This window comes from Tachypleus tridentatus, chromosome 3, assembly GCF_004210375.1.
Source record: "Tachypleus tridentatus isolate NWPU-2018 chromosome 3, ASM421037v1, whole genome shotgun sequence".
In the NCBI taxonomy this organism is placed as follows: Eukaryota; Metazoa; Arthropoda; class Merostomata; order Xiphosura; family Limulidae; genus Tachypleus; species Tachypleus tridentatus.
Window position 1 is genome coordinate 106,450,434 of NC_134827.1, and position 13,223 is coordinate 106,463,656.

Below are 13,223 nucleotides of genomic sequence, written 5' to 3' on the forward strand. Positions count from 1 at the left end.
GAAACAGGTACTGAATTATTAATAATATGTTGGCACTTTGGAAACAGAGCCACGTCAGTTTTTAATTTACTGGTGTAATATCAGGTCCATACAATTTGGTGTCTGAAATCAGAAAAGGGTGTGAACATTCGCAATGATTTTGACACTGGACGAATTGAACCTAGAATTTTAATATTTCAATCCCTCAAGCTCACCGCAAATATCAAACTGATTAATAGATAGTCCGCCGCTGGTATGTCTACGGGTTTACAACGCTAAAATCAGGGGTTTGATCCCAAAGATGGCCCATTGTGTAAGGCCCGGCATGGCCAGATGGTTAAGCCACTCGACTCGTAACCTGAAGGTCGCGGGTTCGAATCCCTGTCACACCAAACATGCTCGTCCTTTCAGCCGTGGGGGTGTTATAATGTGATGATCAATCCCACTATTCGTTGGTAAAAGAGTAGTCCAAGCAATGGTGGTAGTTCATAATAACTAGTTACCTTCCCTCTAGTCTTACACACAGCTGCGAACCCGTACCTGACCATGTCGGGCCTTATTAATATTTATTACAAGATATTATTATACGGTACTTAAGTCAAGGTTTTGAATTTTTATTTTGTTTGTTTAGTAGCCCTTGGTTCCCTTATGTAACAATTAATCACAACTAACGCAGGGTTCCCTGGTGGAGACTTACACTCCCCAAAAATCCGAATTTCGATTCCTCCAAGTGACTTTTCTCTAAAACAAATAGAGACTGGGGTAAGGGTAAAAAAAAAGTGTAGACAATAAAAAAATTGTACCTTAGGGTACAATACAAGTTGTAGCAATTAATATATAAACTAGTTTGACCAATAACGTCATTCCAAACAAATGATATCACGTGATCTCAAACGGCATGCTTTAACTTTTGTTTTTTGTTTGTAATGAATGGCTCAGAATCAGTACTTTTTAATCACACTCACTGTCATTTGTTTGCTAACTAAGCAGATGAATGAAGTCATTACACGTGCAATTTTTTTTTTTTTTAGTTTAACGGATAAGAAAGTAATTATGGGATGGAAAACTTACCACGCACAAAAAAAATGAATCCAAAGGAAATTTTAAATTTTTAAATTAGACTTTCTCATCTGTTACAAACTGATTATCGTTCCTGTTATAATAATCTTTGTTCCCTCTTGAAAACAAAGTATTCTAAACGTCTAGTCGTGTATTGTACTCGTTATATAACTGATTAATACAAGAACAAAGACAAGATTAGGTTACAACCTGTTCGTAAAATGATAATTATACACTTATGTCAGGTTTCTTAACCTTATGTCGTTATATATAGTATTCGTACGCATGTTTCGACAATAAGGTTTAAAAAAATCTACCTTTCCTTAACAGATAATTATAAAGAAACTATTATTGCAGGGTGTATTTTGAAGTTAAACACAAAGTTACACCACGGGCTTTTTGTGCTCTGCAATCTCACAGGTATCGAACTCCGGTTTGTAGCGTTATAAGTTCGCAGACGTGCCGCTGTGCTACTAGGAGGCATCACTGTCTAACCCTCCGTTCTTTTCTTAACTTTATTGTGAAAATGTCTAAATGCATCCAGTATGTCTAACAATTTCTGAAAAAAAAAAGGAAGTTATAACAGAAGTTGTAAGATGTGTGTAATTCCGCGTAATAAAAAATATCCAAACAAACATTACAGTCGTAGTAATTTAAGTCTATACCTGCATTTCGTTTTTACAACTATTATTTACCACAAATGTCTTAAGACGTGAAACTGAAACCTGGGCCCGACATGGCCAGGTGGTTAAGGTACTCGACTCCTAATCAGAGGGTCGCGGGTTCGAATCCCCGTCACACCAAACATGCTCGCCCTTTCAGCCGTGGAAGCGTTATAATGTGACGTTCAATCCCATTATTCGTTGGTAAAAGAGAAGCCCAAGAGTTGGCGGTGGGTGGTGATGGCTAGTTGCCTTCTCTGTAGTTTTACACTGCTAGATTAGGGACAGATGGAGCAGATAGCCCTAGTGTAGCTTTACGCGAAATTAAAAAAACAAAACAAAGAAACTGAAACCACACACATACCTGTGCCGGCAACCCTTTGCCCTTTGACCTTGCTAACATAATTCCAGCATAAAGACACGAACGATAATGTGATTCAACCACGTCCCTACCAAAGACTTTGTTCGCTCCTACCCCACAGTAATAAGGACCTGTAAAGCAGCAAAAGTAAAAAATCTGAATAAACCAATCATAATTTTGTTGGGTTTTTTTTTACGTTTCATTTGGTAACTTCACTGTATACGTAAGGCTCATGCGAAACTATTCAATAATTCTGATGGTATTTGAATTGAGCGAAACAATTCAACATAAGATCAGACATAAAGATCATAATGTGTTTGAGGCCCGGCATGGCCAGGTGGGTTAAGGCGTGCGACTCGTAATTTGACGGTTGCGAGTTCAAATCCCCCTCGCACCAAACATGCTCGCGAAAGCTAACAAGTTTTTTTTTTAAGGCGAACTGGGTGCTGAAACCTATTTTTAAGGCGTTACTAGCACCCGGACTTATTTGAACTGCTTTGTCGTTTTAAGTTTCCACATAGACTGTTTTTTTTCTATTTTAAACAGGTCCATTTCGTCTAGTTGAGTACCTCTACTCCGGTAAGTCTGAAGGTTTAAATCACTAAAAATTGGGTTTCGATACTTACGGTAAGCACTGCATAGATAACCTGTTATCTGACATTGTGTACTCTGCTTAGGAACAAAGAAATAGTGAAATCGTAATGCAATAAAAAACAGTATTTTTAATGATAAACCATAAAAACTCGCAAAATGTGTGATTTACAAGCATATATACCTTGAGGCCCGGGAAAACCGTTTTTTGGCCAGCCAAAGGGATGGTTATCAGTGTTAAGGATGGCATACTCTTGTTTAATACCAAACCAAGAACACTGATCCTTTACTTTCTCCATCTCTTCTGCACAGGATTTCCTGTGGTTGCTTTCTGTGGGTTCGTGATTGAAGTTGTACGTATCGCACAGCACGAGCTTGTTGTCCCCTCCACGAAAAGGATCCCTGTAGATGGCCACTGGATAAAGGTTGATGTCCGAGCTCAGTTATTTGGCTTGGAGCGTGCTGGATCCATTATAGGTCCAGATGGGTAGATCTGCAGGCCGTTAGTTAAAACACAATTGATTCTATATAATAAACACTAAGTATCATATAGATATGGAAATGCAAAAAAAAAAATACGAAAGCAAACTAGGGACAATGAACAAAATAATATACAAATTCTCACATCAGTAGTCACCGAGTCAATCTTACAATCTTATGGTTATTAGCCACTGTAAAACTGTATAGTTTTAATTGTTCTTATCCCAACCTGAATTCGTGTAACCGACAGGACTTCAACAATAATTGTAGATGAAGTTATTAATGGAAAACTTGGCCACTTATGGTTTGGTTTGGTTTGAATTTCTGGCAAAGCTACACGAGCGCTATCTGCACTATCCTTCCTTAATCTAGCAGTGTAAGACTAGAGGGTGAGCATGTTTTGTGTGATGAGGATTCCAACCCGCGATTCTCGGATTACGAGTCGAGCGCCTTAACCCACCTGGCCATGCCAGACCATGAATGTGCTTAATAAAACTTATAATCATGTGTACTGTTTTGTTGTTGTTGTTGTTTTACTTCTTCATTTAATACATAATAAATCGGTCTGGCGCCCTAAAGACATCGATTGTATAGTGTACAAAGCATGGAATTTCTCCATGTTACTGTCATCTATTATTGGGTGATAATTCTTGTTCCATCCTGAGCTTAAGCTTTTTAAAAGATGTATATAATAAAGCTGACTTCAAGAAGTAATAATAACATTATTTACACTATAATAATAATGGAGTTAAAGATCAGATGCGGCGGCCATTTTGTTTTCCGGCCCGTCCCTACGTAATAAGTAATATCTTGTTTAGTGAGTCATTTTAGGTTAAATCATAGTGACAGTTATGTGCTTATGGAAACTGGAAGTTCATGAATTAGAATGTATTTTCTAACCAGAGAATTTGTGTTACATGGGGTTTGAAAACCAAAACGACAGTTTTCTGCTAAATATCACATGGATTTATTTATTTGTTATGATGTTATAGGTTTTTATTTTTCCACTCACAAAGTCCCAATAGGTGGAGCAGCTATCAGTGCTACGTTTAAGTTGAAAAAATATGAACAGTACATGTATGCGAATTTTACGCTTTATAAAAGTTAATTTCGTTTCAATTTTAGACTTCGGAAATAATATTAATTTTCTAATCAGAAATTGGGAAGAAAAAAAAACTCTTACTTAAATCAATTTATTATTTCGTTTTTACCACAATGAACATTGTTTATTATTTTGTTTGTTATGTTTGGGTTCTCGAACGATCGATAAGGTTGTCACGTCGCCATAAGTCTAGAGACATCTATATCCAGTAGTTGTCAGCATTTTAAGTATAACAAATTGTGTCCCGATTTCAATGAAAATTATTTATTTATGTAAAAGTACATACGACGTTTTGTGAAAAATCTGGACGAGGTGTTGAAAGGGCATTATTACTTTCGAACACATAAAAAGTTTCAAGAAACTAAAACCATCGCATGCCTGAGTTATGTAATCAGTATATGGAAATTCCAATTTAAACTTTACCTAAATCCTAAGTCAAACACCCTAGGATTCAGATAACGACATCCACAAGTTTGAGGCCCGACATGGCCACATGTTTATTGCACTCGACTAGCAATTTGAGGGTCGCAGGTTCCCATCAAACATGCTTGTCCTTTCAGCCGTTGGAATGATATTATGTGTCGGACATTCCTACTATTCATTGGTAAAATAGTAGCCCAAGAGTTGATGGTGGGTGGTGATGACCTTCCCTCATGTAGTATTCCGCCAAATTCAAAACAAACCATAATTTTGAACTACTAGTCAGAGCTAGTGTTGCCAGCCACTATCGCTCTGGATGAGTTGTAACTTTTTCTAACGCCTCCACAGCTGAAACTGCGAAGCGTATTCAGACATATCATATCTCGAACCTTGGACCTCTCAATCTGAAGTCAGGCACATTACCTACAAGGCTACTCCCTTCCTATTAAATTGCTGCGGACTTACAATGCTAAAAACCGAGTTTCGATACCCGTGGTGAGCAGAGCACAGATAGCCCATTGAGTAGCTTTGTGCTTAATTCAAAACAACAACCTACAAAATTGTCAGATTTTATCAAACTAAGTTTAACAGTTCGTTTTTGATAAGGTTAGTGTCATGAAATTTAAAAAAAATTATCAAAAGATGAGATATTTTAGTATTTCAAAACCGGAGTAAAATTTCTCGTTACCTCGTGGATGTTTCGGTACAAAGTTAACAGTTTTAGTCTTAGCACGGAGGGTTTCTCCGGTTCCGTCAATCCACATGTACCTACACTGCACTTTTCCCTCGTGCTGTGGTAACGAGATATATTTCATCAACAGTTGCTTGTTCATGTTCGTCGGTTTGCTCAGAAACAATCGTGGGGTTTTCTTAATTAAAATGAAATGTTATTAATGATCATTGAAGTTAAATAACTGGTGTTTATTTAATATTTATTTATTAATTATTTATTTATCCTATAATTTGAATCATACACTTGAAAAAAAGATGTTAGCAGAGACAAAAATGGGACAACGTCTATAAATCATGATGCTTTTACGAAGCTAATTGGTCACTAAACATTTATTTAATGGTCAGTTTGTCTAACTACCCTCTGCACGACATGAACACTTGGAGAAACATGCATTTTGTTATAAGTAATGCCATAACTCGCTTTCATTTAGATACAAAAGAGCATTATAAATATTTATCACATTATAAATATTTTTCACATCTCTCCTTCGTTTTTAATGTGAGATATAAAAATAAGTAATTCTGTTGTCGCAGTATTTTGTTTTCTCCAGCTACATCATATTGACCATTCACGTGGAGACCGGCTCGAGAGCAACAGGTTTTGGTTTGTTTTGAATTTCGCTCAGAGATGCACGAGGGCTATCTGCCTGAGTTTTCCCTAATTTTGCACTGTAAGACCATAGGGAAGGCAGTTAGTCATCACCACCCACCGCCAACTCTTTGGCTACTCTTTTACTAACGAATAGTGGGGTTGACCGTCCCATTATAACGCCCCCACGGCTGAAAGGGAGAAACTGTTTGATGTGACGAGGATTCGAACCCGCGATCCTCGGATTACGAGTTGTGTGCCTTAGCCACCTGGGGAGAGCAACAGGTAATGATTGGTCGTTCTTTTATTGGTGTCTTCAGTGAAGTCCTGCTACAAACTGAGTTGGATAGAAAGCTATTACTTAAATGCTCTTTATAAAACCTGCTTCCTGGTGGTTACATTATAATTTGCGCCTTGTTTTTCTTTTTTGGGGGATGGACGTTGGGTGGCAATATGTGATTCCGGCCTTATTACTTGGCATCAAAAAAATCATTCAAAGTTCAAAAAAGCATTCCTTTTGATGTCAAATATTAGCATAACTGCCATAGTATTTTCATAGTTGGCTTTTATTCAGAAGCAACGCTCGAAGCACAGAACAGTTTCGTCTTCCTATGTTTTGTCTATCTGTGTACCCCAATAAAAAGAAACGGTTAATTTAACATCACATAACGTTAATGTCCATGCTAAGCTTGTGGTTAAAAGATTGCGACGTCAATAATTCATGATTTATAATCAAAAGTAAAAGAGCAAAACTTAAAGAAACTGTTTCTGTGATGGATGAAAATTAATAAACCTACCTTTCTGAGACAAATGAAGAAGAACAAGTGGTAATCACAGCTTTCCGTTCTAAGGAAAGCCCATAAAACATTAAACTGAAATCAAAACCAAGTTTCTTATGGCTTCTCCAGCAGAAGTAGACCACAAGTGGCCAGTGGTAGAGGTCAGTTTACTGGTTTACAGCTACGCCTTGTTCGTTTTAACTCGACAAAACCAGAGGCGTGTCAATCACATGATAATCTGGCGCCTAGTCCAATCATCGCTAGAACTCATTTCACATCAGAGCTATCGATGGACAACCAAATCTAGTAAATACTGGAAACTAAACCATCTCTAGTCATAATTAATGTGGCTATGTTATGTTTTATTATTTTATATTATAAACGATACGTTCCGCCTCACAGCGTATGATTTATCAATAATTTTGTTATTTTGCATATCAAGAAACAAGCCAAAAACTGACACTATTCCTGTTAACTGTTTTGTTTTATTTGCTAGGCCCCGGCATGGCCAGGTGGTTAAGGAACTCGATTCGCAATCTGAGGGTAGCGAGTTCGAATCCCCGTTACACCAAACATGCTTGCCCTTTCAGCTGTGGGGGCGTTATAACGTTAGAGTCAATCCCATTATTCGTTTCTTGGTAAGAGAGTAGCCCAAGAGTTGGTGGTGGGTAGTGATGACTTGCCGCCTTCCCTCTAGTCTTTCACTGCTAAATTAGGGACGGCTAGCGCACATAGCCCTCATGTAGCATTGCGCAAAATTAGAAAAAAACACAAAGAAACAAACAGTCTATTCGCTGTACCCATCCTCTTTGTATTTCCGAGGTTTGATGTTGGGCAACCAAATCATTTGAAAGGTTTCGAGTGACAAAACCAAAATATTATTTATTTTTAGGAATTACCCGGATAATGCAGTTAAAATTAACATACTATAAGCATTATAACTGATGGCTCGCCCTACAACTGAAGTGTTACAGGTAATCTTTTCAAGAATTATACTTTAAATTCTTTCAACAAATGAAACATTCTGAAATTTATTTTTACTATTAATTAAATATTATTCATTTTCGCTTTATCTATGTTGAAAACATCGCTTTACCCGGTGGGTGAGTGGTAAATTTATAGACTTAAAAATGCTAAAATGTGGGGGTCGATTCCCTGCGGTGGACAAAAAAGAAACAGCCCATTCCGTAGTCTTTGCGCTAAAACAAATAAAATCTACTAAAAATCGTATGAGAACTACTTTTCTCTAGTGTTAAAGTAAATTAAACAGATGTTACAAATCAATACACAAGAAATATATGACCTGTGAAAGATTCATATAAATTGATTCATCAGCTGAGTGACTGTAGTGTCGGGCGAAATCCCAACAACACCTCATTAAGTTCGACCTATTTTTGAGACGAGTGTTAGTGGTTAATGTTAAATTTACAAGATAAACTGATAATGGAAAATAATATTATAAAGTAAAATATTACTACTAATAATAACAATTTTGAAAATCTATTTTGAACATGATAATAGGTAATAAAAATTAAACTACATTTTTAAACTACACAATTAGAAACTTGTGTATACGTCTTAAGACATCCGGTAGATGGCGAAATATAATGAGTATTAATGTTCTTAGAATTTCTCAGTATCAAAGTAGTTTTAACTAATTGACTGTTTGTTTGTTTGTTTTGAATTTCGCGAAAAGCTACTCGAGGGCTATCTGCGCTAGCCGTCCCTAATTTAGCAGTGTAAGACTAGAGGGAAGGCAGCTACTCATCACCACCCACCGCCAACTCTTGGGCTACTCTTTTACCAACGAATAGTGGGATTGACCATCACATTTTAACGCCCCCACGGCTGAAAGGGCGAGCATGTATGGTGCGACGGAGATTCGAACCCGCGACCCTCTGATTACGAGTCGAACGCCTTAACCCACCTGTCCATGCCGGACCTCGATTAATAGGTCGAACATACATAATAGTTTAAAGAAAGTATTCTGGGACACTGCGAGTGCGTCTGATATATGTTTACTATTTTACTTGTTACGATAGATCTATATATGATAAGTGCAATATAAAATAAACTGTTTTATACATTGAGAACATCTAGAGTATAAGTGCCCTTATTATTTTTCATTTGAACTGAAATTAAATACAACTTTGAAAGCTGCTGTTTCCAAACGGAAATTTTTGAATTGGCTGGATATGAGAAGTAGCGTTGACCATATAATTATTATCTAGAAAACTCACTTTCCGCGGTCTCTTAGCGGGTCAGCAGTGATTTTACGGACTTATCGCGTTAAAATCCTAGTGGACACAGCAGATAGTTCAATGTGGCTGTGCTATAAAGCAAACACTTCGTGTGCACCGAACTAATTGCACACATCAACATGAAGCAGTGCTGATTCCATAAGAAAAAAAGTAGATAACTGTGAACTTTGACCTCATTTAAGTTTCATTTATCTTTATTCTATGTGTGTGGTGTTACACTTAGATAACATACAAGTGTGACCCAAGGGTCCCAGTGACTTACTCAGCTGTAAGTGAATGTTTCCTGCTTTAACACGACACGTGATGTCGATATAACTGCACGTGGTTTTACCCTAAGAGACAGCATTCCAGAGAATTAGGAGAGAGAAATGAACTTATTAGGAGTTATCAGACCCAGTACTCCAGTTTCGGAAGTTGTGACAAGATTTCCGATGTAGCAAGTGTTATATTCTGTTATATAAATAATTCATTAACGTGTAGTCTTGGTGTAAAAAAGAAAATTTCATCTTATTGAGGACCTAATCCCTTCTGAGTTAGATACTGCTTTTCAATTAACTTGACCACATCTTGGGATGACTATCGTAAACACCGTTAGCCTGGAGTATTGATTAGACAATATAATATGGTTTTCTTAGTTAGCTTTAAGATTTAACTTTTTAAAGAGTTAACACCCACAAGTTAAAATTCTTTTATCCGAGCGATCTCTCAAGTTTCTAAATGCTGTGACAAAACGACCAAATAAACTAACTTAGTTGGTCTGCATTCATCCTGTGTAATTTAAACCAAAATGTCACCTGGTTAAACGAACGTGTTTATCTAACAAAATTAACATGATACATTGACTCACTTAGAATGAATTAGATTAATTCCACTCGTTTTTTTGGGTTGTTATTATTATAAATTTATCTCTTACTATTTTCGTCAAAAGATGTAAAAAAAAACTTGGTTAAAATATTGTTTCATTAAATAAAAACAGTCCTTTAATGATTAAAATAGCCGTTTCAGGGCTGCTGCCGACACATTGCTTTCAATTTTGTCTACAGTTCAAAATTAAGAATAATTGCTTTCCATTTGGCCTCCAGTCCAAAAGTAAGACCTATTGCTTTCCATTAGGCTAACAGTACAAAGTTAAGGATGGTTATACACGATCAGTAAAAGCTTAATCTGGTTGTTTAGTCCAGTGGGTCTAAACCTTTTTCCAATGTCATGTATCCGTATCAGTTTATCACGACCTCTTTATTCGAAAAAAAAAGTCAAAAAAGTAGCAAATTAAAATAAAAATTTATTTATTATTATTATTTAAATATACATCAAGCTACATGAATACAACAAGAAATAAATCTGTTTATCAAACTATCACTAAAATAAATAATAGTAACCTATTAATTTTTCACCCTTGAATTAGTTGTGTAATGGATAATATTTATTTCCCTCCGATTCTTATTTTCGGCCCGGCATGGCCAGGTGGTTAAGTAACTCGACTCGTAATCTGAGGGTTGCGGGTTTGAGTCCCTGTCACACCAAACATTCTCACCCTTTCAGCCGTGGGGGCGTTATAATATTACGGTAAATCCCACTATTCGTTGGTAAAAGAGTAGTCCAATAGTTGACGGTAGGTGGTGATGACTAGCTGCCTTTCCTTTAGTCTTATGCTGCTAAATTAGGGACGGCTAACGCAGATAGCCCTCGTGTAGCTTTGCGCGAAATTAAAAACAATGCTCCCCGCTAGTACAGCGGTATGTCTCCAGATTTGCAATGCTAAAATCAGGGTTCAATTCCCCTCGATGGGCTCAGCAGATAGCCCGATGTAGCTTTCCTATAAGAGGTCCGGCATGGCCTGGTGGTCAAGGCGTTCGACTCGTAATATGAGGATCGCGGGTTCGAATCCCCGTCGAGCCAAACATGCTTGCCCTTTCAGCCGTGGGGGCGTTATAATGTTACGGTCAATCCCACTATTCGTTGGTAAAAGAGTAGCCCAAGAGTTGGCGGTGGGTGGTGATGACTATCTGCCTTCCCTCTAGTCTTACACTGCTAAATTAGCAACAGCTGGTGCGGTTAGCCCTCGAGTAGCTTTGCGCGAAATTCAAAACAAAAAACAAACTGATCTGATCTCATTAGCACCCCCGGGAAACCATTCACCCAGTTGAGAAGTACTGGTTTTAGTCCTTTGCACGTATAAAGTGGTTTGATTTTCTTAGGTGAACAACAAACCTATAATTTCTTAACTAGAATATTACCACGCCAGAAAATACTGAGAACGACCGAAATATAGGTATTGATGAAAAATACCGTTAATATACTGACGAATAATGGTCATTTCTCAAAGATTAAAAATATAATGAATGAAAATCGTCATAAAAATATTTTTATTAATATTTATTTAATATGTTTATATGCGGGTGGCACTGGGATTTAGTATTCCTACACCCGAAAAAATGTGTTTCAGTCAAAAATTTAAAAATTTTAAAATGAAATCAGAATTTTTCATTGGTCCGTTTTAGGAATCTTGCTCATTATTAATGCCCGTGATTTAAATAGTCCCACAGCAACAATTTCAAATTCATTTTGTTTGGAACTAAACACAAAGCTACACAATGGGCTGTCTGCACCACTACATGTGTCGAAGCCCGGTTTCTTTGGGGACGTTTCAAATTGAAGGATTACACATATGTGCTAGAGAGAGCCAATTCAATTAAAAATAATCCCAGTAGAGTCGATGTCACACGAGAGCTCTATCAAAAGATCTAGGTTCGAATCCCGACCGCTGCCAACAAAGAAGTAACTCTTCAGAGGACTTTCTTGAATAGATAAGTAACTTCAACGTAGGATAAAACTATTTAATAATTAGTATATAGTCATTAAAAGTTTTATAATTACTTAAGTTATAATGTAAGTTACTACCAATATTCGCGAAATGGTTACATCATTTCAGACTTTTATTATATTTAAGTAAATACAATACACTATGTGTTTGTTTTTATGACATATTTTAGTCACAGGTACAAATACACGACCTCTAACAATGAGTATTCTATCAACTGAGCTGAAGGATGAACTCACTGACAGGTTCTCGTTCGCTTTTCTTTTTTTAGGGGAGGGGCCTCAGACTACCACCTGAATCTCCTATTCATGATTATAGAACCACAGCCAGTTGCACGCCACGTTGGTATAATTTTTAGTTTTATTATATCCCGCAGCTGGGATCCGAATCGAAGACCTCACACACACCGAACGTATACACTACCAAGTAATCTGAAGGACCTCCCAGTGTTACTTAGGGAGGATATTTTAAACAACTCAAACTGCTACAGATTTAACAGTTACAGTGAAGCGCAACAAGCGGCTTAATGTAATTCTTCAGTACCATTAAGTTCTTGCCCGGCATGGTCAGGGGATTAAGGCATTAGACTCGTAATATGAGGGTCATGGGTTCAAATCCCCGTCACACCAAACATGCTCACCCTTTCAGCCGTGGGTGCGTTATAATGTGACGGTCAATCCCACTATTCGTTGGTAAAAGAGTAGCCCAAGAGTTAGCGGTGAGTGGTGATGACTTCCTGCCTTCTCTCTAGTCTTACACTGTTAAATTAAGGATGGCTAGCGCAGATAGCCCTCGTGTATATTTGCAAGAAATTCAAAATAAATAAGCCAAATAAACTGAGTTCGTCTGATTGATACCGGTATCAGCGAAAGGCCTCATAGGCATTGGATGAAATATATACTCTACTGGCCAAAATCTTAAGACCAATGAACATAAAAAAAATGTGCATTTTGCGTTGTTAGACTAAACCACTTAGTAGAGCTTCGAAAGATGAAAATAAGAAAAGGGAAAATAAAAATAAAAAACTTTTTTAGCATTTAATAGGGAAAATGTAAACAATATGAAATTAGCCTAAATACTAGCTGGTCAAAAGACCACACTGAAACAAAAAAAACTAATCGATAAACACGTAACGAAATTTAGTCATTTGTGTTCAAGCATCAGTGTTGTCAACATCTCCTGTGTTACATTGGGTAAAAACATGGCAAAGGTTAAAAGGTTGACGGAGTTTGAATGTGGCAGAATTGTCAAGCTGCAAAAACAAGGTCCCTCTCAACGTGCCATCGCTGGTGAGATTGGACATAATAAAACTGCTATTGGAAATTTCTTAAAAGACCTTGAAGAAAATCTCGCCAGCGTTGAGCAGGAGGATTCGACGGGTTGAAAT

The 13,223-nt window shown here is 37.2% G+C and overlaps 1 pseudogene across 1 annotated transcript; it reads right to left on the bottom strand.

Annotated features, from left to right (window-relative positions):
- Nucleotides 1-1,835: 1,835 nt before the first annotated feature.
- LOC143246154 (glutamine synthetase-like) lies at nucleotides 1,836-5,487 on the bottom strand (annotated as a pseudogene). Its single transcript, XR_013025820.1, has 3 exons — nucleotides 5,343-5,487; nucleotides 2,837-3,145; nucleotides 1,836-2,192 (listed from the first exon to the last, which is right to left on the bottom strand). The product of XR_013025820.1 is annotated as a glutamine synthetase-like (transcript).
- Between the last annotated feature and the right edge of the window lie 7,736 nt (nucleotides 5,488-13,223).